The sequence below is a fragment of the Bactrocera dorsalis genome, chromosome 1 (assembly GCF_023373825.1).
Source record: "Bactrocera dorsalis isolate Fly_Bdor chromosome 1, ASM2337382v1, whole genome shotgun sequence".
NCBI classification, from domain to species: Eukaryota; Metazoa; Arthropoda; class Insecta; order Diptera; family Tephritidae; genus Bactrocera; species Bactrocera dorsalis.
Genome location: NC_064303.1, coordinates 47,675,112 through 47,700,078, shown reverse-complemented (window position 1 = coordinate 47,700,078; position 24,967 = coordinate 47,675,112). Strand labels below are relative to the sequence as shown.

Here is a 24,967-nt window from a genome sequence, read left to right as displayed (position 1 = left end):
GGGATATAATTTAGTAAATAATGATTGTAAGTACCAATAATTAATACTAACTTTCATCATTTAATTTTAAATAATTTAAGAAAAATGTTTCAATTTAATAATAATTTAAATGAAAAAACTTAAAAATTAAATTTAAAAACATGTACTTAATTTACAATTCAAAATATTAAAAAAAAATAATTATATTTAAACTTATTTTTAATAATTCTTAAATTAACAAAATGATTTAATATTTAGATTTATAGTAATAAAAAAGCAATTTTAAAACGGATAAATATTTTTGAATTGTAAAATAAATTGTAAAAAAATTCAAAATTAAAATGATATTAAAATAATGAAGATATTGTAGACATTCCAAATTTTAATATTTAGGCTGTTCACGATAAGGTGGTTATCGGGTTATGTGGTTATGTGATTAAGTAAACAGCAACAAAATGCATTATGACAAAATAACCAAAGTTGACCAACCTAGGCCCTTGTTTACAGATTATGTGGTTGTTTGCTTATTTCCAGTGTTAGAAAGTCGTTGGAATTTTACTAAATGGCAGCACAAAAAATAAATAAAACTAAGCAAATGGCATTTCCATTTAGATTTTCTTATTGGAAAATCTGCTATTAACAGCTGTTTTTTGTTTACAATCAGCAAATTATGCAAGATGTCTGCAAATTTTATACAAAGCATTTTTTGAACCCTTAAAATTCGGATTATTTAATAAGCACATACCTTCAATAAAGTCCATTTCCTGAATAGCAGAACTTATTTTAAATTCGATTATTTTGCTTTTTAATCATTGTTTAGGCATTTTATAAGTTGGAATTTCATTAAACTAAAATTGTAAACAATGAACAGCTGTTTGTGTAAAAATAAGCAAATAACCATACAACATAGGGTGCTCACGAAGCATAGAGGTTATTTTTAATCTAATAATCACATAACCCGATAACCGATACCGTGAACAGCCTAATTGTTGTTAATTACAAAAGACCACGTACGAGGGCAGGCGGAGTAGCAATTTATCACAACGTAAATGATGGAGCCCGTGTTTTTTACGCCACAAATGGATCTCAATGCACAACAACTGAAATCATTGTCTGTTCAGCTTCGAAATTTGGAGAAATATGTGCCTGTGAAATCAGAAATGACCAGGGAGATTTAGTTCTGATTGTAGCAATTTACATCTCTCCCAACCAACCAATAAAATCAGTTATTGAATTTATACATAAAATTTGATAAAATATATCCTAGAGGTATCGCGAGTTCTCGAAAAAAATTATGATAAAAAAAAATGATTTTAAGTGTGTAAAATAAAATATCTTATAAAATTAATCAAAATACGTTCATTTTTAAACAATTAAACTTTGTAATTATCCCACCCTTGTTATAAATATATATTCATCTCATTCTTTTGTCGATTTACTGAAGTTTCACTTCTATCGTGAGTGAATCGCACACACACAATTTTTTCGACATGTTCATTGAAAACGTACTTGTATATACGCCAATTTAATATGAGGAGACATAAATTTAGTTGAAGTGGGGGTCCGTGAATAGAATGTCCTTCAGCTGGTAAATCTTGATGCATTGAAGACAACTCTCACTTTTGTTATTTTCTTGTCTGGCTTTACTACTGCATGATGTGGCAAGTAGAATGAGTAGTATTTGCGTTTAATGATTTTATCCCATGGTCTTACTTCCTCCATATGATCTAAATCGCAACATCATCTTAATCTTGTTTGAGCTCACCTTTTCTAAGTAGATTTTTTCCATACTAGGAAACTGCTGTATTGCAGAGGTGCGAGAGAGTGACCTATGGCGAATGTGTCTGGAAATTGTTTTAGTGGTAGTCGTACGACACACCGACCATTATCTGATCGAGTAGTTGTGGCTTTGCAAAAGTCTTCACAATACTGATCTTCTGGTGTTGTAATTGAAATGAGGGGAGTTCTTCTACCTCCCAAAATGTTCTCAATTGTGAACTGATTTACTCGTTTGAGATTTCCTCAACTTTACTTGTCATTGTGGCAACTGGTATCCAGTCGAATATGGTATTTTGAGCTAGAAGGGTTTTAGAAATTTTTTCAACACCTTCTAGTATAATTTGCGATATAAGGTCGGGAGTTTTGTACTACTCTTCCCGTAATTTGATAATTGACTTATTTTGTTGGCAGTTTTAGCCTATTTTGCCGTTGAGCAGCATGGTGTTTCTTTGCGAATTTCGGATTTCGGGCTTTTGTGTTTCGGGAGTTGCTGTTGCACTACTTTGAGGTGTGTTGGTAAAGTTATTGAAGTACAACGTAGAGTGATGACTTTTGTGGCAATATAAGCAATTGGATTTGATTTTGCTATTATTAAGATTGTTTGTGTAGGACAAACAGTTTGTATAGAGTCTTTTTGATCTGACCAAGTTGTGCCTTTCATTAACATTCAATTTTTTAAACTTCTCGCAAGTTCTTAGTTTATGCCCTCCTGTGCCTAGGTTGCATAACGTGTGTTTATTTTGATGTTAACGATTGTTGTTGTTGAAAAACTTCTATTTAAATGATTAGTGCGTCCGCCCTTTGGTCTATTGAAGCTCCGATTTAGTTCTCCGTTTTGTTCTGACTACTTTTTTTTATAAGCTTTCCGCAATTTTATATTGGGTAGTTAAGAAATCTTTCATTTGTTACCACGTTGGGCATTTTCTTCTTAATGAGAGCGATTGCTCCCACCAAAGAAACGATTTTTCTGGTAATGCGGCGTTTTCCTGAATAGGATCCCAATTGTGTGTGAGAATATTTTGTGTCGATAGAACCGACAAACAATTTGAAACAGTGAATTCTAGAGGGACGATTTTTTCTCTCGTTTCTTTTTGAATTTTATGCAAGTTCATAAGTATTGTTACTTGCTTGTCGACCAATATTCTTTCATTTTCATATCTTGATCTTAGAGCTTCCCAAGCTAAAATGAAATTATCGTCATTTAGTGCGAACTGCTTGACTATTACGCCTGCTCGACCGTTAGTTTAGTTTTGTATCAGATAGGACCCAATTTTTGCGCTTGTAATAATTATGGATGGTTTATGTACACGACTGTAAACATGTTCCGGAAGGATGTGTTCAGAGTTGTCCTGAATCGGTGAAGATGCAAATCGAGGGCAGTATTTAATAAGAAATGAGTTTAATTTACGAAATGTCTTTCCCCCTTTTTTGCTTTGTAGCACCTTGCTTTGAGCGTGTAGAGTCTGCAGGTGTACATGGACTTTTGTCGTCAGTAATTATTTCCGGAATTCTTAAAAATTCAACTTCAGATTCTTTTGAATCTGTTCACGTGTGACACTAGTATACTTACACGCACTGAAAGTCTGAAAATAAATTGGAAGTCAAACATTATTTTCAATACAAAATATTCATTCAATTTAAAATGGAACGAACGTTTTGCTTCACGGGTGAAACGATAAGGAGAAGGATTCGGAACTATCCGCACTCTTTTCAACAAATAAAAGTTGTCATTTTCGAAAAATAACTCAAGAACCCGTTTATCGTTTTTTATTAATCGCGTTTGTATTTACTTGCATTTGTTTATACCCTGAATAGGGTGTATTAGAGGATGGAGCCAAGTGTAGAAGTTCACGCAAGTGAGAAAAGTTCTCTGATCGCCATTCACTTGGGAGTGGCCAGAAACAATTCTTTTACATACGCCTCAAGCAGCTCACGACTTCCGGTCTTTGACCAAGTACCATCTGGGTAGCCTAAGAACATCCGTTTGAAGGCGAGCTAAAGTGAGAAGGCGAAACATCCCCTGCATAGGGTTGTGCGCTGAGTTTGGGACCCGGCACGTAAAATAACACCCCCCATGAAAAATTACCAACAGCCACGGAAGAGAAATCCCCCTTTTGATGACGACCATGGCAAACGAAATAAGGACTACGAACTGAGGGCATGCAGCTGGAATGTCCGGCTCCTTAATTGGGAAGGTGCCGCTGCTCAGCTGGTTGATGTCCTCACAAAAATAAAGGCTGAGATCACCGCCGTCCAAGAAATGCGATGGACTGGACAAGGACTAAGACAAGTTGGCCCTGGTGGCAATGTCTCCGGATCGAAAAACCACCAACCAGATCGATCATGCTGTGATAGACGGAAGACACGTCTCCAGTGTTTCAGATGTGCGTGCGCTCTGAGATCCTAACATCGACTCGGACCACTATCTTGTTGCAGCCAAGATACGCACCCGCCTCTGTGCAGAAAAAAGCGCACGCCAACAAACACAAAGAAGGTTCGACGTCGAGAAGCTGCAATCACAACAGATAGCCCAACGATTTTCTACTCGACTTGCACTCCTGCTCTCTGAGCGCACTCGTCAACACTCGATATATGGGAATTGTGGGACGGCATTTCAAACTCCTTACGTACAGCTGCAACCGAAATCATTGGTTTTCGGAAAATGCAAAAGAACAGCTGGTACCACGAGAAGTGCCGTGCCGCAGCGGAGAGAAAACAAGCTGCCTACCTCGCAACGTTACGATCGACCACAACACGTACGGGATGGGATAGATACCGATAGCTGGAGAGGGAAGCGAGACGCATTTGCAGACAGAAAACGAAAGAGGCCGAAATGTGTGAGTATGACGAACTTGATAAGCTGGCCGACAGGGGTTATGCTCGAAAATCTACGAAAAATGCGGCGGCTAACAGAAGGTTTCAAGGCCGGAGCATACTTTTGTAAAACTCCCAAAGGTGACCGATGCCCATAGCATACTTAAATTATGGAGGCAACACTTCTCCAGCAGCACAGTGAACGTACAACGCCAAGAGAAGGCGAACCCGATACCCCAATCGATGACGATGGAGCAGACGTTCCATTGCCCGACCATGAAGAAGTTCGAATAGCAATTACCTGCCTGAAGAACAACAAAGCGGCGGGGGCCGATGGATTACCGGCCGAGCTATTCAAACACGGCGGCGAAGAATTGATGAGGACCATGCATCAACTTCTTTTCAACTTCGGACGAAAGCATGCACGTCGATTGGAATTCAAGTGTGCTCTGCCCAATCCACAAAAAGGCAGACCCCAACTACCGTGGAATAAGCCTCCTCAACATCGCGTATAAGGTTTTATCGAGTGTATTGTGTGAAAAAGTAAAGCCTGAGACCTGGTAAATAAACAACCGACCATATATTCACCATGCGCTAAGTCTTGGAAAAGACCCGTGAAAGAAGAATCGACACACACCACCTCTTCGTCGATTTCAAAGCCGCTTCTGACAACACGAAAAGGAGCTGCCTTTATGCCGCGGTGTCTGAATTTGATATCCCCACAAAACTAATAAGGCTGTGTAAACTGACGTTGAGCAACACCATAAGCTCCGTCAGGATCGGGAAGGACCTCTCCGAGTCAACAACTTGCGAGTTTTCGAGAGAAAGGTTCTGCGAAAGATTTATGGTCCTTTGCGCATTGGCCACGGCGAATATCGTATTCGATGGAACGATGAACCGTACGAGATATACGACGACATTGACATAGTTCAGCGGCTACGCTGGCTAGGTCATGTTGTCCGGATGGATGAAAACACTCCAGCCCTGAAAGTATTCAATGTAGTACCCACCGGGGGAAGCAGAGGAAGAGAAAGACCTCCACTCCGTTGGAAGAACTAAGTGGAGAAGGACCTGGTTTCGCTTGAAATATCTAATTGGCGCCACGTAGCGAAAGGAATAAAGGACAGGCTCGCTGTTGGTCACTCGGCTAAAATCGCATAAGCGGTGTCTACGCCAGTAAAGAAGAAGGTTGGTTGATGTACTTGTGCGTGGGTGTCGATGTGTGGTCCTCTCATTAGTAGTGTGGATGTTAAGCTGTGATATGTTGACTGTGGTGAAGGTTGTGAGGTTGAGTTAATGTGGTGGGCTAAAGTGGTGTGTGTTTTGATACTCATTTATACATCCTGGCCTCCCTAAGCGATATTTAGCCTAGTAACCTCTAAAGTTGTTGTAGAATTGTTTCAGCGTTGCTGAGACCTGTTATATGGCGGGCTTGCAGCCTACGATAGCGACTCCGGTTCGGGGCTGTATGACGAGGACGCCAAGAACGGAACTCATTTCATGGTAATGCAGGCCTTAGCGGTTGTTGATGCTCGACGTCAGGTCCGGCGGTGCGGTAGCATCGTGTGATGGTGACCGGTGACTCATGCATACCTGGCGCTGATATTCGGGCGTGAGATGGGTAGGCGCCAGACAATTCAGGCAATGACAGTGTGCCTGGGTGAACTGGTGGCGTTGCTGAGGTGTCATCCTCTTGAAGATGCCACAGTATGGCAATCGATGTCAGCGGCGACATAGCGCGAATTGAAGCTGTGGTTGTTCCGCAGCCAGTGCATGCGTGTCACTTCGAGGAGTCGTTGGAACTTCTCGGGGGGCTGCGGCAGCGATGGTTGTTCGCGGCGCTGCTACTGGGGTAGCTTTAGAGCGCTGAACAGTAACGGCCGAACGTACAGTTGGTGTAGGCATCCATATTTTAATTATCATATATATAGTATGTATATACTTATATGGACGTTAATGCCACATAATGTGGCACGAGTGAGTCGTTAAAGGGATCAACTTTATTGTTTTTGTTTTTTGTTGGTATTTATTGCTAGTGGATCATTTTATTATTATTTATTTATTGTTCTTTCATTTTTTAGTTACAGTTACGTTGTGATTTTATCGGCGATTGGCAAAAAGCATAACTTAACGAGCGGTTTGGTTAGCGTATACGGAGATTGAATATGCGAATATGACCGTCGGAGCCGTAGAGGAGGCGACTGAAATCATGATGGAGAATTTTAATTCTTTCCCAACGGTTTAATAAGGGGAGTGACTCCGCGCCTGGCTCAGGTGTGGCCAGAATGGGCGCTCGTTTAAGAAAATGCCCTTGCGTGAGGGCAGTAAAGTCTGAGGGATCTTGCGAGAGAGTAGCGAGAAGCCGTGAGTTAAGAATGTCGTGAATTCTTCATAATTAAATTTCTTTTTGCCAGCTACCTTTTTAAAATGAGATTTGAAGTTTTTTACAACTGATTCCCTTAAGCCACCCATATGAGGAGCGCTTGGCCAACGAAGCGAGCAAATGCCGCAAGAAAACCCTCTATCGTAAGATTCGTACATAGCTCAAGGTGTACTGCTTTTGTCATGAAACAGATAAAAACAGTCACATAGCCTTTCATGAGGGTAGCATGGACACCTTTTTCAGCAAAGGCCCAGCAAAATCGACGGCGATGTGCGGCGTAGACCATTAGTATATGGATACTATATATCTGATAAATAAGGTAGCAAATAGACACCTCTCTTCTGGTATTATTATAGGGTGGCGTTACCCTCGCGGATTTGCTATCTTGACGTGATAAGGGGGGGGGGGATAATTAAAAAAAAGTGGGCCTAAAATTAAGCTAATCTTGATAAGTTGAGAGACGAAAGTGTGAAACGCCTATTTGAAAGTGAAATTAACAAAAAAATAAATGATAACACATCAGGAAGTGCAGAAAGTATATGGAGCGACTTAAAAAAGATAATATGTACTACAGCAAAAAACTGTTTTGGAATTGAAAATAATACAAATAATTGGAATATGTCATCTGAATATTAAAACTTATAAGTAAACGCCGGGAATATAAAAATAAGAACACAGACATGTATAGACAACTGAATAGAGAAGTAAGGAAGTTGATCCGTAATTCAAAAACAAACTGGATAAACAATGAATTCCAAGAAATTGAAAGACTACAATTTTTACATGATACCTTCCGTTTACACAAAAAATTGAAAGAAACCGCTGGTATTAGCCGTAAAAATCCGCCGTCAGTCCTTATAAATGAAAACAATGAGGTGGTATTTGACATAAATGAAAAGAAAAGTATATGGAAGAAATATATTGGAAATATTTTTCGGATGACAGTAGATTGAACAGAACCTTCATCTCCATCATAGACCAAATGGCAATTATATTACGAAAGGCGAAATAGAGAGAGCTATACAATCAATGAAAAATTACAAGGCAACAGGTCGGATGAGGTTTCAGCTGAAATTTTAAAGTTAATAAATGACAAAAATATGACTCTCTTAGTAAAGAGATTTTAACCAAGTTTATGACAATGGCCAATATCCAGAAGACTGGTGTTTGAATTATTAGCAAACTGTTTGATTTGTAAGATCAAACTTTTAAACTTAAATAAGATGATTTATATATAGGGAAATAAAGATTTTATTTAAACTGAGAACTATTTCATTCTACGAGAAGTATTTCATTCTACGTGAACTATTTTAGTCTGATTTTATTTAGAATTGACCAAATGAAGAAGCAAAATAGAAAAATTATTTTGTTCATTGACAACGCTACAAGCCACAGTTTAATAAATGAATATTCAAATGTGTTTGTAAAATTTCTGCCACCAAACCTAACGGCAGAAATACAACCTCTTGACCAAGGAATTATTCAAAATGTAAAAACAGAATTTAGATCAAAAACCAATGCAACAATGCAAGTGAATTATCGAAAAGAATTTCTGTTTTGGATGCTATTCAATGATTGGTTTCTTCCTGGGACGAATTGGACCCTCTTGTGATAAGAAAATGCTTTCAACATGCTGGATTTCCTTGCCACGATTTATTGGAATGTCCACCGCAAGAAAATCTGAATTATGGAAGTTTGATAAATCGCAACTATTCTGAATATATTCGAAATGAATTAGTATCGCCCGTACTTGTGGAAAATATGGAGAAATCGATAGATATACATGAACAGGAGGGTCATTCCCATGAAACTATTTTTAAAAACGTGATAGAGGATTTAAAATACATCTCCCAAGGAACTGCTTCAAGTGAAAGTCAAGATGAGTGCACTGAAAACTATAATCTTCCCACTGCAAAAGAAGCTTTATCAAACATGAACGAAGTCAATCTTTATGTATCAGCACATCAATCAACTTTGCCCCGGGCGCAACGTCTTGGGGCGGCAAAACGATCTTCGCTGTTTTTTTGATATTCAGAAAAATACTTCAACAAATTGTGTGTACAGACAAAAAATTCCATAGTTTCTTTAACCAAACATATTTTGAGAAACCAAAGGATATGTCACAGTTGAAGCATAGGACAAACTGTGGGTGATAAAAAAAACAGTATATTTATTTTTACTCTGTTTTCAAAAACGGTATTTAAAAACTCCAATTCGGGCAAAAATTCCTGCAAATTGTGTCAAAAGTGTACAAGATATAGGGCGAAAATGGGGTTTTTCTATGTCTTTTAATAATATGACTTGTAAATTTTCTATCAATTTTCTCAAAAACCGTATTGTGAGAATTTTGGGACTTCAGAATTTGCGTGGCTTCTAGTTCCTAAATTTTACATACTTAATAACGAAGATATTTGTAAAAATTCACTTTTGTTCGAACCACCTCATGAAACTTGTGGGTAGGTAGATAAAGGGGGGCGGCAGAACATCCTTGGCCCCGGGCGCCCGAAGTTGTAGCTACGCCAGTGCATACATATATAATTACATAATATATGACAGACCATACGCATAATGTTTGTAAATTTGTCAACAAGCAATATATGTATGTATGTAAATATGTACACTCAATGCTAAATTTCCGTTGACACATACAACCAATGGCGAAGCTCACGTTTTGTCGAAGAGTCAATGTGTCGACGGACCGACGCGGCGACGCGGCGACAAAGCGTCACAACATTGTATTGTTGGTAGAAAATCCGAACTGTGCTGAAAAAATAAGCGAGCGGGCGCCGACTGTCTCCGCTTCCCTTGCCGCTCTAACAGCTTTACCAACAAACTTGCGTAAATATGTATGTACATATATATACACATACATATCAACGCAAATTTTTGCCAGCCACGGAAAAATATTTTAGAATTGACAAATATTATATATCGACAACAGTTATGTTGCCACTTTTCTCACTTCTTTCTGTGAAGAAACATCAGAAAGTTGTTCAATTTATTATTTCTAGCTTTTTCCACCGTCGCGAAAAGACGCTTGTAGGAAAAGACATGCTCGTTCATGAATGAAAATGTTGTTGTTGTGTGTTTTTCTACAAATTGGCCATCGACTATTTGGCTGCCATATTGAAGTGCTGAACACATAGAGCGCGACAAACTGCAAGCAATATCTGTCAATTATTAAAATACACACGTTGTTATGGACTCAGTTATGTAGTTCTATTTCGGCCCGCCCCCTACACACGATGCTCTGTAAGAACTTAACATATGGAGAATTATCTGAGAAAAGAAACCAAAAGTAATAGTAGCAGTGTACATGACTGCTCGTCGAGCAACGGCAAAGCCCTGGCAGTAGGATCGCAGAATCGCAACCGTTCAGGAGTACGCCGACCTTTAGTGGTCCTTGCGTCAAAGCTAACCACCAGCGCTGCAAGACAGCACGCCGCGAGAGGAACTTACGCAACAAAGAGGAGATATTATGTCTGAGCTGAGAGATATGATCAATAGGCTAACTGAGACAATGAAGCTGCCTCAACGATCGATCAACAATCACATACGTGATCTGCTAACTTCTGTGACGAAGCTCCACGAACGCGCCCAAAGCGAGTACAACAACACAATCAAAACAGCCAAACGAAATGTCCTTTTAAGACACGCAGGAATGGGTTCAACACCGAAAAGGCGCCGCGAGGATGAGCAATTAGTGCGCAAAACTCCACCAAAGAAAAAAGCAATTCAAGAAGAAATGCAAAAGAGGCACACTGCTAACAAAAGGAATGCAGGAGGATGAAAAATAAAACGTATGGATTCAGGTGAAGCGCAAAACGCCAAACACGAAGAAGAAGGCCGTTTATGTCTCACATCGGAGACCGGACGCATTATAATTTCACGCTCTGGAAGCATGACGTACCTACTCAGAGCTGTCAAGAAGGAGGACGCCCTCAAAGAACTTGGGGAGGAAGTGCCGTGCATCAGAAAGACGGCAAAAGGCGAGATACTCCTAGAAATGAAATAGGCGCAAATGACAAACACGGCTACATACGAAAGGGAGATATGTAAGGTGTTAGGTGACCAGGCACAGATTAGGGCCTTAACCCATGAAGTATATGTCTGTAGAGATCCGCGACCTAGATGAGGTAACAACAAAAGAAAACATCGTGAATGTAATCGAAACACAAATTAATGAGCTAAGCTCCTTCAGGGAAAGCTCAATTAAAAGTATGAGACAGGCATACGCGGGTACGCAGACGGCGGTGATCAGCATTCCGGCATCAGACGAAAGAAAATTAATTGATGCACGCAGAATCAAAAGAGGATGGGTTATATGCAGAATAAGGGAGAAGCCGAAGTGTTTCAGATGCCTGGAATATGGGCATCTGGCGAGGGCATGTACCAGCGAAGATGACAGAAGCAACTGTTGTGCAAAATGCGGTGAAACGGGGCACTTCGCAAAGGAATGCGTCAAAAAACTGTTTTGTGCGTCATGCAAATCAAACGGAAAAAAGGATACGGATCACCGAATGGGAAGTTGAAAATGTCCCTTCTACCAAGCGGCATGTAAAAAGGCGAAATGAGAGTTGTACAAATCAACCTAAATCATTGCGAAGCGGCCCAGGAGTTACTGAAACAGACAATCTACGAGAAGAAGATAGATGTGGAGATAGTCTGTGAGCAGTATAAAAACATAAGTGCTGGTGCCTGGATTTCCGATAAAGAAAACAAAGCTGCCATATAGGCTTGTGGGGAAAACGCATTCCAAGACAAGCCGCTCTTGGGGAAATCATATTATACGCGAGCAAAAATAGGCGGAATCTATTTTTACAGTTGCTACCTCCCTCCGAGTGTACTACAAGGTATTTATGTACAGATCCTCGATGAATTAGTTCAGGACGCCTTTACTACTACACCAAATGTGACAGCAGGCGACTTTAATGCGTGGGCAATCGAATGGTGTAGTAGCAAGACAAACCGGCGGGGTAATGCTTTGCTCAAAACGTTCGCCTTACAAGATGCTGTGCTGCTTAACACGGGAGGCATTACGTTCACGTACGACAAGCTGAAATGCTGGTAAGTCACGTAAGTAAAGCCTGCGACGCACAGTGCGTAACAGGCGGAAAAAATATGTATTTTTTAACTATCTAATTTTAAAAAAATTTCATTCCAGTAGTGTTTCTAGACAATGAATATAGTTTGATTTATCAAGTATTTGCGATTTGACATTTCACTGACATAATAACGTATTTTTAAAGTCAAATAAAAATAGAACTCTTGAAAATTGTGAAAAATATGATTACAGACGTATGGGGTTTCGACGTTTTATGTAATAAGAAGTGACTTTCAAGTCTATCCTAATATATATTACAAAATAATTATTTTCATTTCATAGGCCTAATTTATGTCAATTTTAACAAAGTTTTAAAATAAAACCATTTTTTAACCACTTTTGCATAAAAATTATGGTTTTGACTATTAGCTACATGTAACTACATAGTCTAGTTAGTCCTAATATTTTATGTACACTTTAAGGAATAGGATAACGAAAAAATGAACTGCGGATACTTGCGGATAACACTAACAAGTGTGATTTGTATAAATATGTATTGTAAATAATATTTGCAAAATGTCATCCGTTTCCATAAGAAATCGACAGCTTACTGAAGAATTTATTCGGTGCGGCCGAAAAAGTGATATGTTGACGCAGTTTTTGAGGGATAAATTCTCTTCTTTTAGTGAAGATAAGGTGAAAATTATTTTAGAACAAATTAAAAAAAGGTACATAAGTTCATTCAATTCAAAATGGAACCAGTGCCACAGGAAAAAACGTACTATTTAACCCTTTCAGCCCCAAAGGACTTTTTAAACGATGTCAAACATATATAGAAGTTGCTTATAAGCAACTTCGGGGCTGAAAGGGTTAAAAATCATTCTGTATGGCTGGATAAGAATTTTACTGTAAAGATGGTTGATAAATTGTTACCCGGGACTTCAAATAAGCGTAGTTTAATTGCTGGACGACCAGTAAAGAAATTTGAAGAACGTAGTCAACGGGCTAAACGTTACAAGGTCCAACAACTTCGAGATAAGTACTCTGAACAAGAATTAAAGGCCGCAGCTGGATCATCAGCTATTAAGAAGACATACTTAGATTCTCACAAAACGTTGGCGATGTTAATTAATGCACAGTTATCAAAGCATCAGTATGAAGGTGTTCGAAATGTGCTCCAAGACTTCGGATGTGATGTGTTGCCACCGTATTATAGAGTTCGGGAGGAAAAAAGGCATTGTTACCCTGAAAATATTACTATTTCACCAATATCTGCACAAGTTGATTTGCAAAGTTTACTTGATCACACAGCTAAAAGAATTATTTTGGCCGCCGAGAACTTCACAAATCTAGCTCATGTTCCAGAAATAATGACTCTAACATCGAAATGGGGTTGTGACGGTTCGTCAAATCAAAGTCAATACCACCAATTCATACCTAACGAATTTGATGGTATATCTGATGCAAATTTCTTTATGGTATCTATGATGACTTTAGTGCTTAAAACTATAATCCAAACAGACACGTTATGGAAGAACTTTAGGCCTTCTTCCACAAAGTTTTGGCGGCCGATTCAATTTGAATATGCCAAGGAAACCGCAAACCATACTAAAGAAATTGTCGAAAGGATACAGGAAACCATAAGCAACATATTGCCAACATTTGTGACTATAAAGGACAAGGTTGTTGAAATGCGTCACAATCTTTTATTTACCATGATGGACACAAAAATAGCTCAAGCAGCAACTGGTTGTAAAGCATCATCTGTCTGTTACATATGTAATGCAAGCCCTACAGAAATGAACAACCTAGAATCCGTCGTCAAAAATCATGCAATAAGGAAGCAGTTAAGTTGGGAATTTCTCCCTTACATGCTAGAATTAAAACAATGGAATTTATTTTACATATTGGGTATAATTTAACTTTTAAAAGGTGGTCTACTAATGCGGAAACCAAGCCACTTAAAGAAGAAAACAAGAAAAGGAGTCAGACAGAATTACCCCAAAGATTGGGTATTAAGGTGACCATGTTCAACAGGGATTAGGTACAACAAATACTGGAAATACGTCTAGAAATTTTTTTCAAAATCCCGAGGTAGTTTCAGAGGTAACTGGGGTTGACCTGGAATTAATCAAACGACTGGCTACAATACTTGAAGTAATTACTTGTGGTGAGAGCATAGACTCAGTAAAATATGGAAAGTATGCTTTAGATACGGCTAGCCTAATTATTGGGACGTATAACTGGTATAGGGTTGTGCGCTGGGTTTGGGACCCGCCACGTAAAAAAACACCCCCAATGAAAAAGCAAGCACAGCCTCGGATGAGAGACCCCCCTTTTGATGACGACCATGGCAAACGAAATAAGGACTATGATTTGAGGGCATGCACCTGGAATGTCCGGTCCCTTTATTGGGAAGGTGCCACTGCCCAGCTGGTAGATGTCCTCGTAAAGATAAAGGCTGACATCACCGCCGTCCAAGAAATGCGATGGACGGGACAAGGACAGAGACGAGTAGGTCCTTGTGACATTTACTACAGTGGCCATATAAAGGAGCGCAAGTTTGGTGTTGGATTCGTGGTGGGAGAGAGACTCCGTCGCCGAGTACTATCATTCACTCCGGAGAATGAACGTCTAGCCACAATCCGCATCAAAGCGAGGTTCTTCAACATATCGCTTATTTGCGCCCACGCCCCGACGGAAGAGAAGGACGATGTGACCAAAGATGCTTTTTATGAGTGCTTGGAGCGCACTTATGAGAGATGCCCCCGCCACGATGTCAAAATCGTGCTTGGCGACTTCAACGCCAGGGTGGGCAAAGAAGGTATCTTTGGCACTACGGTCGGTAAATTCAGCCTCCACGACGAAACATCCCCAAATGGGTTGAGGCTGATCGACTTCGCCGGGGCCCGAAATATGGTTATCTGTAGTACTAGATTCCAGCGTAAGAAGATCCATCAAGCTACCTGGCTGTCTCCGGATCGAAAAACCACCAACCAGATCGATCATGTTGTGATAGACGGAAGACACGTCTCCAGTGTTTTAGATGTGCGTGCGCTCCGAGGTCCTAACATCGACTCGGACCACTATCTTGTTGCAGCCAAAATTCGCAACCGTCTCTGTGCAGCAAAAAACGCACGCCAACAAACATAAGGAAGGTTCGACGTCGAGAAGCTGCAATCACAACAGACAGCCGAACGATTCTCTACTCGGCTTGCACTCCTGCTCTCTGAGAGCACTCGTCAACAACTCGGTATAAGGGAACTGTGGGACGGCATTTCAAACTCCTTACGTACAGCTGCAACCGAAACCATTGGTTTTCGGAAAGTGCAAAAGAACAGCTGGTACGACGAGGAGTGCCGTGTCGCAGCGGAGAGAAAACAGGCTGCCTACCTCGCAACGTTACGATCGACCACAACACGTACGGGATGGGATAGATACCGAGAGTTGAAGAGGGAAGTGAGACGCATTTGCAGACAGAAGAAGAAATAGGCCGAAATGCGTGAGTACGAACAGTTTGATAAGCTGGCCGACAGGGGTAATGCTCGAAAATTCTACGAAAAAATGCGGCGGCTTATAGAAGGTTTCAAGACCGGAGCATACTCCTGTAGAACCCCCAAAGGTGATCTAGCAACCGATGCCCAGAGCATACTTAGATTATGGAGGGAACACTTATCCAGCCTGCTGAATGAGTGAACACATAACACCAGGAGAAAGCGAACCCGATTCCCCAATCGATGACGATAGAGCAGACGTTCCATTACCCGGCCATGAAGAAGTTCGAATAGCAGTTGCCCGCCTGAAGAACAACAAAGCGGCAGGGGCCGACGGATTGCCGGCCGAGCTATTCAAACACGGCGGCGAAGAACTGATAAGGAGCATGCATCAGCTTCTTTGCAAAATATGGTCGGATGAAAGCATGCCCAACGATTGGAATTTAAGTGTGCTATTCCCAATCCATAAAAAAGGAGACCCCACAATCTGGGCCAACTACCGTGGGATAAGCCTCCTCAACATCGCGTACAAGGTTCTATCGAGCGTATTGTGTGAAAGATTAAAACCCACCGTCAACAAACTGATTGGACCTTATCAGTGTGGCTTTAGTCCTGGTAAATCAACAACCGACCAGATATTCACCATGCGCCAAATTTTGGAAAAGACCCGTGAAAGGAGAATCGACACTCACCACCTATTCGTCGATTTCAAAGCTGCTTTCGACAGCACGAAAAGGAGCTGCCTTTATACCGCGATGTCTGAATTTGGTATCCCCGCAAAACTAATACGGCTGTGTAAACTTACGTTGAGCAACACGAAAAGCTCCGTCAGGATCGGGAAGGACCTCTCCGAGTCGTTCGATACTCCTTTCAGACAAGGCGACTCCCTATCGTGCGACTTTTTCAATCTGCTGCTGGAGAAAATTGTTAGAGCTGCAGAACTGAATCGAGCAGGTACCATCTTCTATAAGAGTGTACAACTGCTGGCGTATGCGGATGATATTGATATCATCGGTCTCAACACCCGCGCCGTTAGTTCTGCTTTCTCCAGACTGAACAAGGAAGCAACGCAAATGGGTCTGGCAGTGAACGAGGGCAAGACGAAATATCTCCTGTCATCAAACAAACAGTCGTCGCACTCGCGACTTGACTCTCACGTCACTGTTGACAGTCATAACTTTGAAGTTGTAGATAATTTCATTTATTTTGGAACCAGCGTAAACACCACCAACAATGTCAGCCTGGAAATCCAACGCAGGATTACTCTTGCCAACAGGTGCTACTTTGGACTGAGTAGGCAATTGAAAAGTAAAGTCCTCTCTCGACGAACAAAAACCAAACTCTATAAGTCGCTCATAATTCCCGTCCTGCTATATGGTGCAGAGGCTTGGACGATGACAACAACCGATGAGTCGACGTTGCGAGTTTTCGAGAGAAAAGTTCTGCGAAAGATTTATGGTCCTTTGCGCATTGGCCACGGCGAATATCGCATTCGATGGAACGATGAGCTATACGAGATATACGACATTGACATAGTTCAGCGAATTAAAAGACAGCGTTGTCCGGTGGTATTTGTTGCAGCTGCAGAACCCGCGGGGGCGGTTGTCGCATTGGGGTGTTGGTTGGCGACGCCACTGTTGTGAGTTGCGGGGGCAGACTCCTGCAGCATGGCGCAACGTAGGTGACACTCCACTCACGTGTGGTGCGCAGGCCGGAACACGTCGGGAAGTGGCACCAGCCAGTGCAGGAATTGCACTTAACTGATGCGACGTTCCGACGTATGACGGCCTGACACACGGAGCAGACTGTGCGAGGAACCAAGAGTTGCTGATTGGTTCTCGCACGAGGATTGGAGCGGGATGAAGGTTGGGGGGGGGGACAAGTCAGAGTGGGAGCTGTGTTGCCTGTTTGAGCTCCTGACCGTAGAGGTCCTTTGTTGGCCACTCTGATTGAGTGGCGGCGCGGCGCGCGAACAGTGTGCAGGTTGCACAGCCGTGGAGGCTTGTATCGCAGTATTGCGCAGACAACACGGAGCCACGTAACGCGTGGTCCACTCCCTGTGGGTCTTAAGGCCTGAGCAGGTCTTAAGAGGGCTCCATCCATTGCATGTATTGCACCTGACCGAGGTGGAGTTTGGATGGAGCCTTTTAGCGCAGACGCAGCAGAAAAATTCCTCCGGGCCCGGGTTGGACTCAATGCCAGCACGAGTGAGGAGGATACGGAGCAACCCTGCTGCAAGGCGTTGCTCTAATGACGACAAACACAGATTAATGCTTACCGATCCAAACGGGGTTAGATCGCCGAAAAAACAGCCACTCCCTCACCCCCAGGATCACCCATGGACACCCGCGACAAACCCGACTCCTTCAATTTAACTGCAACGGACTCCAGAGCAAGATCGAGGAGATAGTTGCACTTATGAATCAGGAACGTGTATCGATAGCTGCGGTCCAAGAAACCAAGCTAAACAGCCGCTCAGATCTTCTGAGTTGTGCAGGTTTCAACGTTTTACGTAAAGATCGCGAGCGAGATAGTGGTGGTGGCCTAGCCTTCATATTGCACAACACCGTGCAGTATCGTTTAAACGAAGAAGACATCGACCCCAGGGATACTACCCTAGAATGTCAGGGCATAGCTATCCGGTCAGGCGATGTCGAGCTCGAAATATTTAATATATACATCCCCCCAGTTACATGTTGCCCTACAGGATATCACCCGAATATAGGTGCGCTACTTCGTGGTGAAAACCGTATGGTACTAGGCGACTTTAACGCGCACCACGATCTTTGGCATGCCTGCCTGTCAAATGATCGTAGGGGGATGGAGCTGGCGGAACAGATTGACGATTCGACATTCTGCACAATGAATGACGAAGCCCCCACCAGAGTTATGGGCACCTGTAATAGCTCGCCGGATATTACCATTGCTAGCGGTGGCCTGATAAACAGCATAACCTGGCGACCTATGCTAACTCTTGCATCAGACCATCTGCCCATAATTATCTCGATCGAGAAGCCTCCCGATTTCGTTTCTGTGGACAACCGTACCTTCATTAACTTCAAAATTGGGTCGGCTTCACAGAATTCACTGAGAGCACCTTTAACGCTCTACCCATTCCTACGGACGTATGCGTTGGCGAACGTCAATTCCGCAAGGTGATCGCAGCAGCTACTGCTCGCTTCATCCCGGCTGGAAGAATAGCGGAAATCCGCCCCAATTTCCCAGCCGAAGCAGCTGTCTTAGCTAATGAGCGCGACACCTTACGCCATGCCGATCCCGGGGATCCCCGAATAAGGGATCTCAATTTGGAGATTCGGCGAGTGGTAAATCAACATAAGCGGACGAAATGGATAGAGCACCTGAAGTCCTGCAACCTCTCCACCGGAGTGAGTAAGCTTTGGGCTACTGTCAAAGCTTTGTCTAATCCGAAGAGATACGACGACCGAGTTGAAGTTCAATTCAATGGACATGCCTCTTCGGACCCGAAGAAGTGCGCGAGCTATTTTAGCTGGCAGTTTACACTGCACCCTTCGGTAGACAAAGCTAAGAGATGTGTTAACCGGCGGCTGCGCAAAATGCCAAACAACTGCGCGCCACTTACTTTCACCGGAGAGGAGGTTCAGATTGTCATCACAAAAGCTAAATCATCCAAATCCATTGGCCCTGATGGACTCAACATGCTAATGCTAAAGCATCTAGGCTCGGCGGGAGTAGGTTATCTCACCAGTGTCCTCAACTTGTCACTAACCACCCTTCAAATACCCGATGTGTGGAAAATCGGAAGGGTGGTGCCACTACTGAAACCTGGGAAACCCGCCAACAAAGGGGAATCTTATCGCCCGATAACTCTCCTCTCCCCAGTAGTGAAGACACTTGAGGCTCTGCTACTCCCGACTTTCACTCACCACCTGAGCCTAGCCAGCCACCAGCATGGATTCCGAAAAGTGCACAGCACCACCACAGCACTTAGCGTCATAAACACCCGGATAGTCCGTGGCCTCAACCAGAAGCCACCCTGTGAGAGAACGATCCTCGTAGCGTTGGACTTGTCAAAAGCCTTTGACACAGTCAACCACACAACGCTATTGCAGGACATAGAAAAAACAACGCTTCCTCCAGGGTTAAAGAGGTGGACCATGAACTACCTGAGTGGTCACCAGTCATCCGTACTATTTCGAGGCGAAACATCTAAACTGAGAAGAATTAAACAGGGGGTTCCGCAGGGTAGTGTCCTCTCCCCACTACTGTTTAACTTCTATATCTCGAAACTCCCACAACCACCAGAGGGGGTCTCCATAACTTCGTACGCTGATGACTGCACGATATTGACGTCGGGCAATGGAATCGATGGCATGTGCTCGAAAGTGAACAGCTACCTCTCCGACCTTTCTCGTTTCCTCACTGCACGGAATCTCCAACTTTCCCCCACCAAATCCACAGCGACTATATTCACAAACTGGACGAAGGAGTATAGACTTGAGCTTGATATTGCAGTCGATGGCGTCAAAATTCCGACTGTCAATAACCCTAAAATTTTAGGCGTAACCTTTGATAGTCTATGCTCCTTCACTCCCCATACGACCGCGATTATCGCCAAAGTACAGAGCCGCAACAAGATCCTCAAGTCGCTAGCCGGCAGCACATGGGGAAAAGACAAAGAAACGTTGTTGGCAACTTACAAGGTAATCGGCCGGCCGGTCCTCAACTACGCAGCACCGATATGGTCGCCTGGATGCAGTGGCACGCAGATGAGGAAACTACAGACCTGCCAGAACACAGCACTCCGGACTACGACGGGATGTCTCTTGATGTCTCCCATCGAACACCTCCATAGTGAGACGCGCATGCTTCCTGTAAAGGAGCATAACGAACTCCTCTCCAGGCAGTTCCTGCTGGGATGTTTCCGTAGGAATCACCCCTGCAGCCATCTGCTTGGAGCGGAGCCGCCTCCTAGGAGCATCAAGAGGTCATTCCTCGACTACGTCGACGACGTCGTACAGTACGCCGACCGAACTTCGGACGCTACAGACTTCAGACAGGTACTGACCGCCATTCACAGTGGAGCCATTAACACCTTCACCGACTCCCTTCCCGTGAATGGCGTTCCTGGAGTCAAAGCACCACCTATTGCAGATGAAGAGCTCCAGTTGCCGCGAGAAACGCGAGTGACCCTAGCGCAACTTCGTTCCGGGTATTGTAGCAGGTTAAACTCCTACTTATCCAGAATCGACCCCGACATATCCAATATATGTCCTGCATGCAACGAGTCTCCGCATGACACTGGCCACCTCCTTGCATGCCCCACAAACCCAACTCATCTAACACCTTCCTCCCTTTGGTCCGACCCCGTCAAAACAGCGCGTTTCCTGGGCCTACCGTTAGATGACCTCGACGAGAACACAGATGACCCTTACCATCCTAACGGGGATTAGCATATCCGTTAAAACAACAACAACAACAGCGTTGTCCGGATGGATGAAAACACTCCAGCTCTGAAAGTGTTCGATGCAGTACCCGCCGCGGGAAGCAGAGGAAGAGGAAGACCTCCACTCCGGTGGAAGGACCAAGTGGAGAAGGACCTGGCCCCGGAATATCCAATTGGCGTCACGTAGCGAAGAGAAGAAACGACTGGGGCGCTGTTGTTGACTCGGCTATAATCGCGTAAGCGGTGTCTACGCCAGTAAAGAAGAAGAAGAAGATAACTGGTAATATATGCCAGTGACAATACATAAAATACATAAAAGCTCCCTATCGGTAATCTTTCTGAAGAGGCGCAGGAGGCTCGTAACAAGGATTATAGAAACTATCGCCTTCGTTACGCAAGGAAATGCAGTCGAACTTCAACTAACGAAGATATTTTAAAGATACTCTTAGTTACTTCTGATCCACTTTTATCAAGTGTTGTGAGAACTAAATATGTATCTATACAGAATTTAGTCCACACAACCCATAAAAGCACACCCTATTGTTCACAAGCATGCATACGCAGCGGTAAAACCACGCCACTTCTACGAACACAAGATGATGGAGAAACCAGACATGCAGATAAAATGACAACAAGAATGCATACGCAGCGGTAAAAACACGCCACGCAAAAAAATCAACAATAACAAGCATGCATACGCAGCGGTAAAACCACGCCACCGCCAGCAACATACGCAGTCCCAGCAACACACGCCATCCCAACGCAACATGTTGCGAATGTGCTAGCACGCAGCACAGGCTTGGTGGGGAGTTAGATGGCGGATGATCAGTCAGTCAGCACGGGACTGTGACAGCGTACGCACGTTTGGCATCAGACTACGCAGTGAGTTTATCCTCTGGCTAGTCTTGGTACCCTGACTTGTGAACGCCGTCTGTTAAGAGTGAGCTTGGTAGTGAGTTTATCCTCTGACCAACTCAACCTTTGACATCGCGGTCGCTAACGCAGTCTTCCGTGATCCGGGATCTTTACGCGGCAAAGTGAAAGTGACAGCGTTAGTGAAGCCTACACGAGCGTCGGCAGAAGTAGCCGAGCGTAGTCGTCGTAGCACGCGAGTGTGAACGTGTATAGCAGGGCAGCGTTAGTGAAGCCCACACGAGCGTCGGCAAAAGTAGCCGGGCGCAGTCGTCATAGCACGGGAGCGCCAACGCACGCCGAAGGACATCGTCAGCGAAGCCTACGCGAGCGCCGGCAGAAGTAGCAGAGCGTGATCATCGTGGTACGGAGTAGCAAGTCGTCTAGCACCCAGGAGCGCAGCAGAGCGGGAAACGGTATTGCCTTAACGGGGCACACCGAACCGTTACCCTAACAGCGCCGTCCTCGGGGGCGACAGTACAACGCAGGAGACGAGTTTGTAACTTAAATTAATATATATATGTTACATATTAATATAAGTTAAGTTGAAATAAAGTACGATTCGCAGAAGAGCCCCAACATTTACAAATTTATTGTAACGAACCCTGGACACGGCGAGTATACCTCAGCAATTATACTTGTAAGAAGCAGGGGCAGTAAAAAGCTTCGTTACAGTGTAAGAGTAACAACTGTAATAAAACACATAGATCTATCAGAAGATGCAAAAGGACTACTTTTAAATTAAATCTCAAACTTAGTAAATGAGAACGTATTATTTTTATAATCTTAAATTTGTTTATTACATGTTATCATTTTGTTCAACTATGCCTTTATTTTTTTATTACATTTAAGAATTCATTACTATTCATTATAATCAAGATAAAATGAAAGCGATTAGATAGTGTTAAGTAAATGTTTAATATATCCTAAATATTATCTGATAAATATTAATAAATAACAGTTATTATTAATTCAGAACAAGCAGGCCTTTTTATAAATACTTTTTTTATTTTTGATAGGTAATAGGTTTTAATCTCTCTTGTCAACTTTATTCGTGGACATACGTATGCACAGAGTGATCATTTATGTCTTGACCCTATCTAGTGGCTTAATTGCAGGTAGAAGGTAAATCAATATAGATTGATAGATATAACAGATAGAAGCCTCTACAACTTTTGTAACTTTTACCAACTATCTGCAATTACGCCTCTAGGTGGAGGTCAAAATATAAATGATCACCCTGTATAGGTGTACTCTGTGTAAGATATTCCTGTTAAAACAAGTTATATAATGTCCCAAAAAAATTTAATACTCTGTATAATTAAATTATTAAAAAGTTAAAAAATGAACTGGTTACTTAATTTTTCATTTCACTTTTTCAACTCGTCTCGCTCATCTTTGGCGAGCCAACCTCTGCTACAACAGGCTATAGGCTCGCTATATCTTTTCACCAACTTCTTAGATCTAAGAAGTCACACTTATCAATAAAATTTATAAATATAAGCAAGCAGTTTTAAAATAAGTACAACATTTTTGTCGAAAAATGCCATTTCTGACCCATCGTGCGACGCGGCCATGTGTAGAAAAAGGCAAAACGCACCCCGAAGGTCCGCATACTGGTGAAACGAGGAGATTAGCGCACTAAGAAGCGAATGTCATAGAGCGAGGCGCCTCTCCCAAAGAAGCTTAGGTACGCCAGAACAAACGAGACTGCGAGAATATTTTAAGACCTTACTTCAAAGAACTATTCGAGAAGGTAGATCAAAATCCGTGGGGAGATGCCTATAAAATAGTAATGGCCTGGGGGGTAAAAACCAGGCACCAACCTGTGCTATACTGCTAGAGAAAGTGGTGAAAACGCTCTTCCCATCAAGAGCAGCATACGAGCAGAAGAATTTTGTCAATCGACGAGGAGGAGATAGTTGAAGTGGCGGAAAGATTCGGTAATACAAAGGCGCCAGGATTGATGCACTGATGACTTAAACACTGCAAGAAGGCCTTCGCAGAAATTTTTTCTAGGTGTCTAAACGAAGGCGTTTTCCAAGAGTATGGAAGAAGCAGCGACTGGTTCTCCTCCAGAAACCAAACAAACTGGCGGGCGAGCCGAGTGCGTATAGACCACTTTGTATGATCGACTCGATGTCCAAAATATTGGAGAAGTTAATCTGTAAACGTCTGGAACGTCACCTAGAAGGAGAGCTGGTCTTATGCCTCCGGACCTAATGGCCTCAGAGTTGTATAGAGCATACCTAAAATCTAAAGCTATGAGCAGGCGTCTAACAGCTGACGAGCGAAAAAAGGAGATACAGGTTAGCTTCGAAGAATGGCAAAGACAATGAAACGCTTCTAAAAAAGGAAAAGTGACGCACAGGCTCATTAAAAACGTATTAACTTGGATTGAGAGACAACATGGGGAGACAGACTTTTATCTGACGCAATTCTTGACAGGCCATGACTGTTTCAGGGAATAGCTGTACAGATTCGGCCACGACGATGACACAAAATGTGCTGGAATGAAAATTGAAATCATGACATATACGGCGGAATGGTTCGTTTAACTCAAAATTTGTTCTAGAAAATTTTAGATTTATAAGTTTTAAACGGTTAGTGTAAGGGGAAAGATTTAAACTGGAATGCCAATGCAAATGATTTAAGGCAAAAAGTAAGAATTGTTTTTGAACGGACTCTAACTTATCTGAATGGACTTGGTAACTAGGGTTCCAAACCACAGAAGCATACTCTAATATAGGCCTCACCAGAGATGTAAAAAGAATTTTTGTGGTAAGCGGATCTCTAAGTTCTTTAAACCAACGTTTAACAAACTAAGAGCGCCCGTGGAAGATACGTGAAGATTAAAATTGAGTTTGGGGTCCATAGTTACTCCCATGTCAACGAAACTTCATACTTGCTCCAACCTAAAGTTTTGTATTGCGTATGAAGTAGGGTCTACAGATCTACGTGAAAAGCACATTGTTTTACATTTTTTAAGGTTCAATGGCATATCATTTCTATCGCACCAAGAAACTAGGTTGTTTAAGTCTGTTTGCAACTGACATCTTTCGCTATTTGAAGTATATGATTTAAAAAGTTTTACATCGTGAGCATGTAATAAAACTTTTGAAGACTTAACCACAGAT

The 24,967-nt window shown here is 42.4% G+C and overlaps 1 protein-coding gene across 1 annotated transcript in view; it reads right to left on the bottom strand.

Moving 5' to 3' along the window:
• LOC125775367 (uncharacterized) overlaps positions 1–24,967 on the bottom strand; it is a 915,975-nt gene that overhangs the window by 445,835 nt on the left and 445,173 nt on the right. The window lies entirely within an intron of this gene.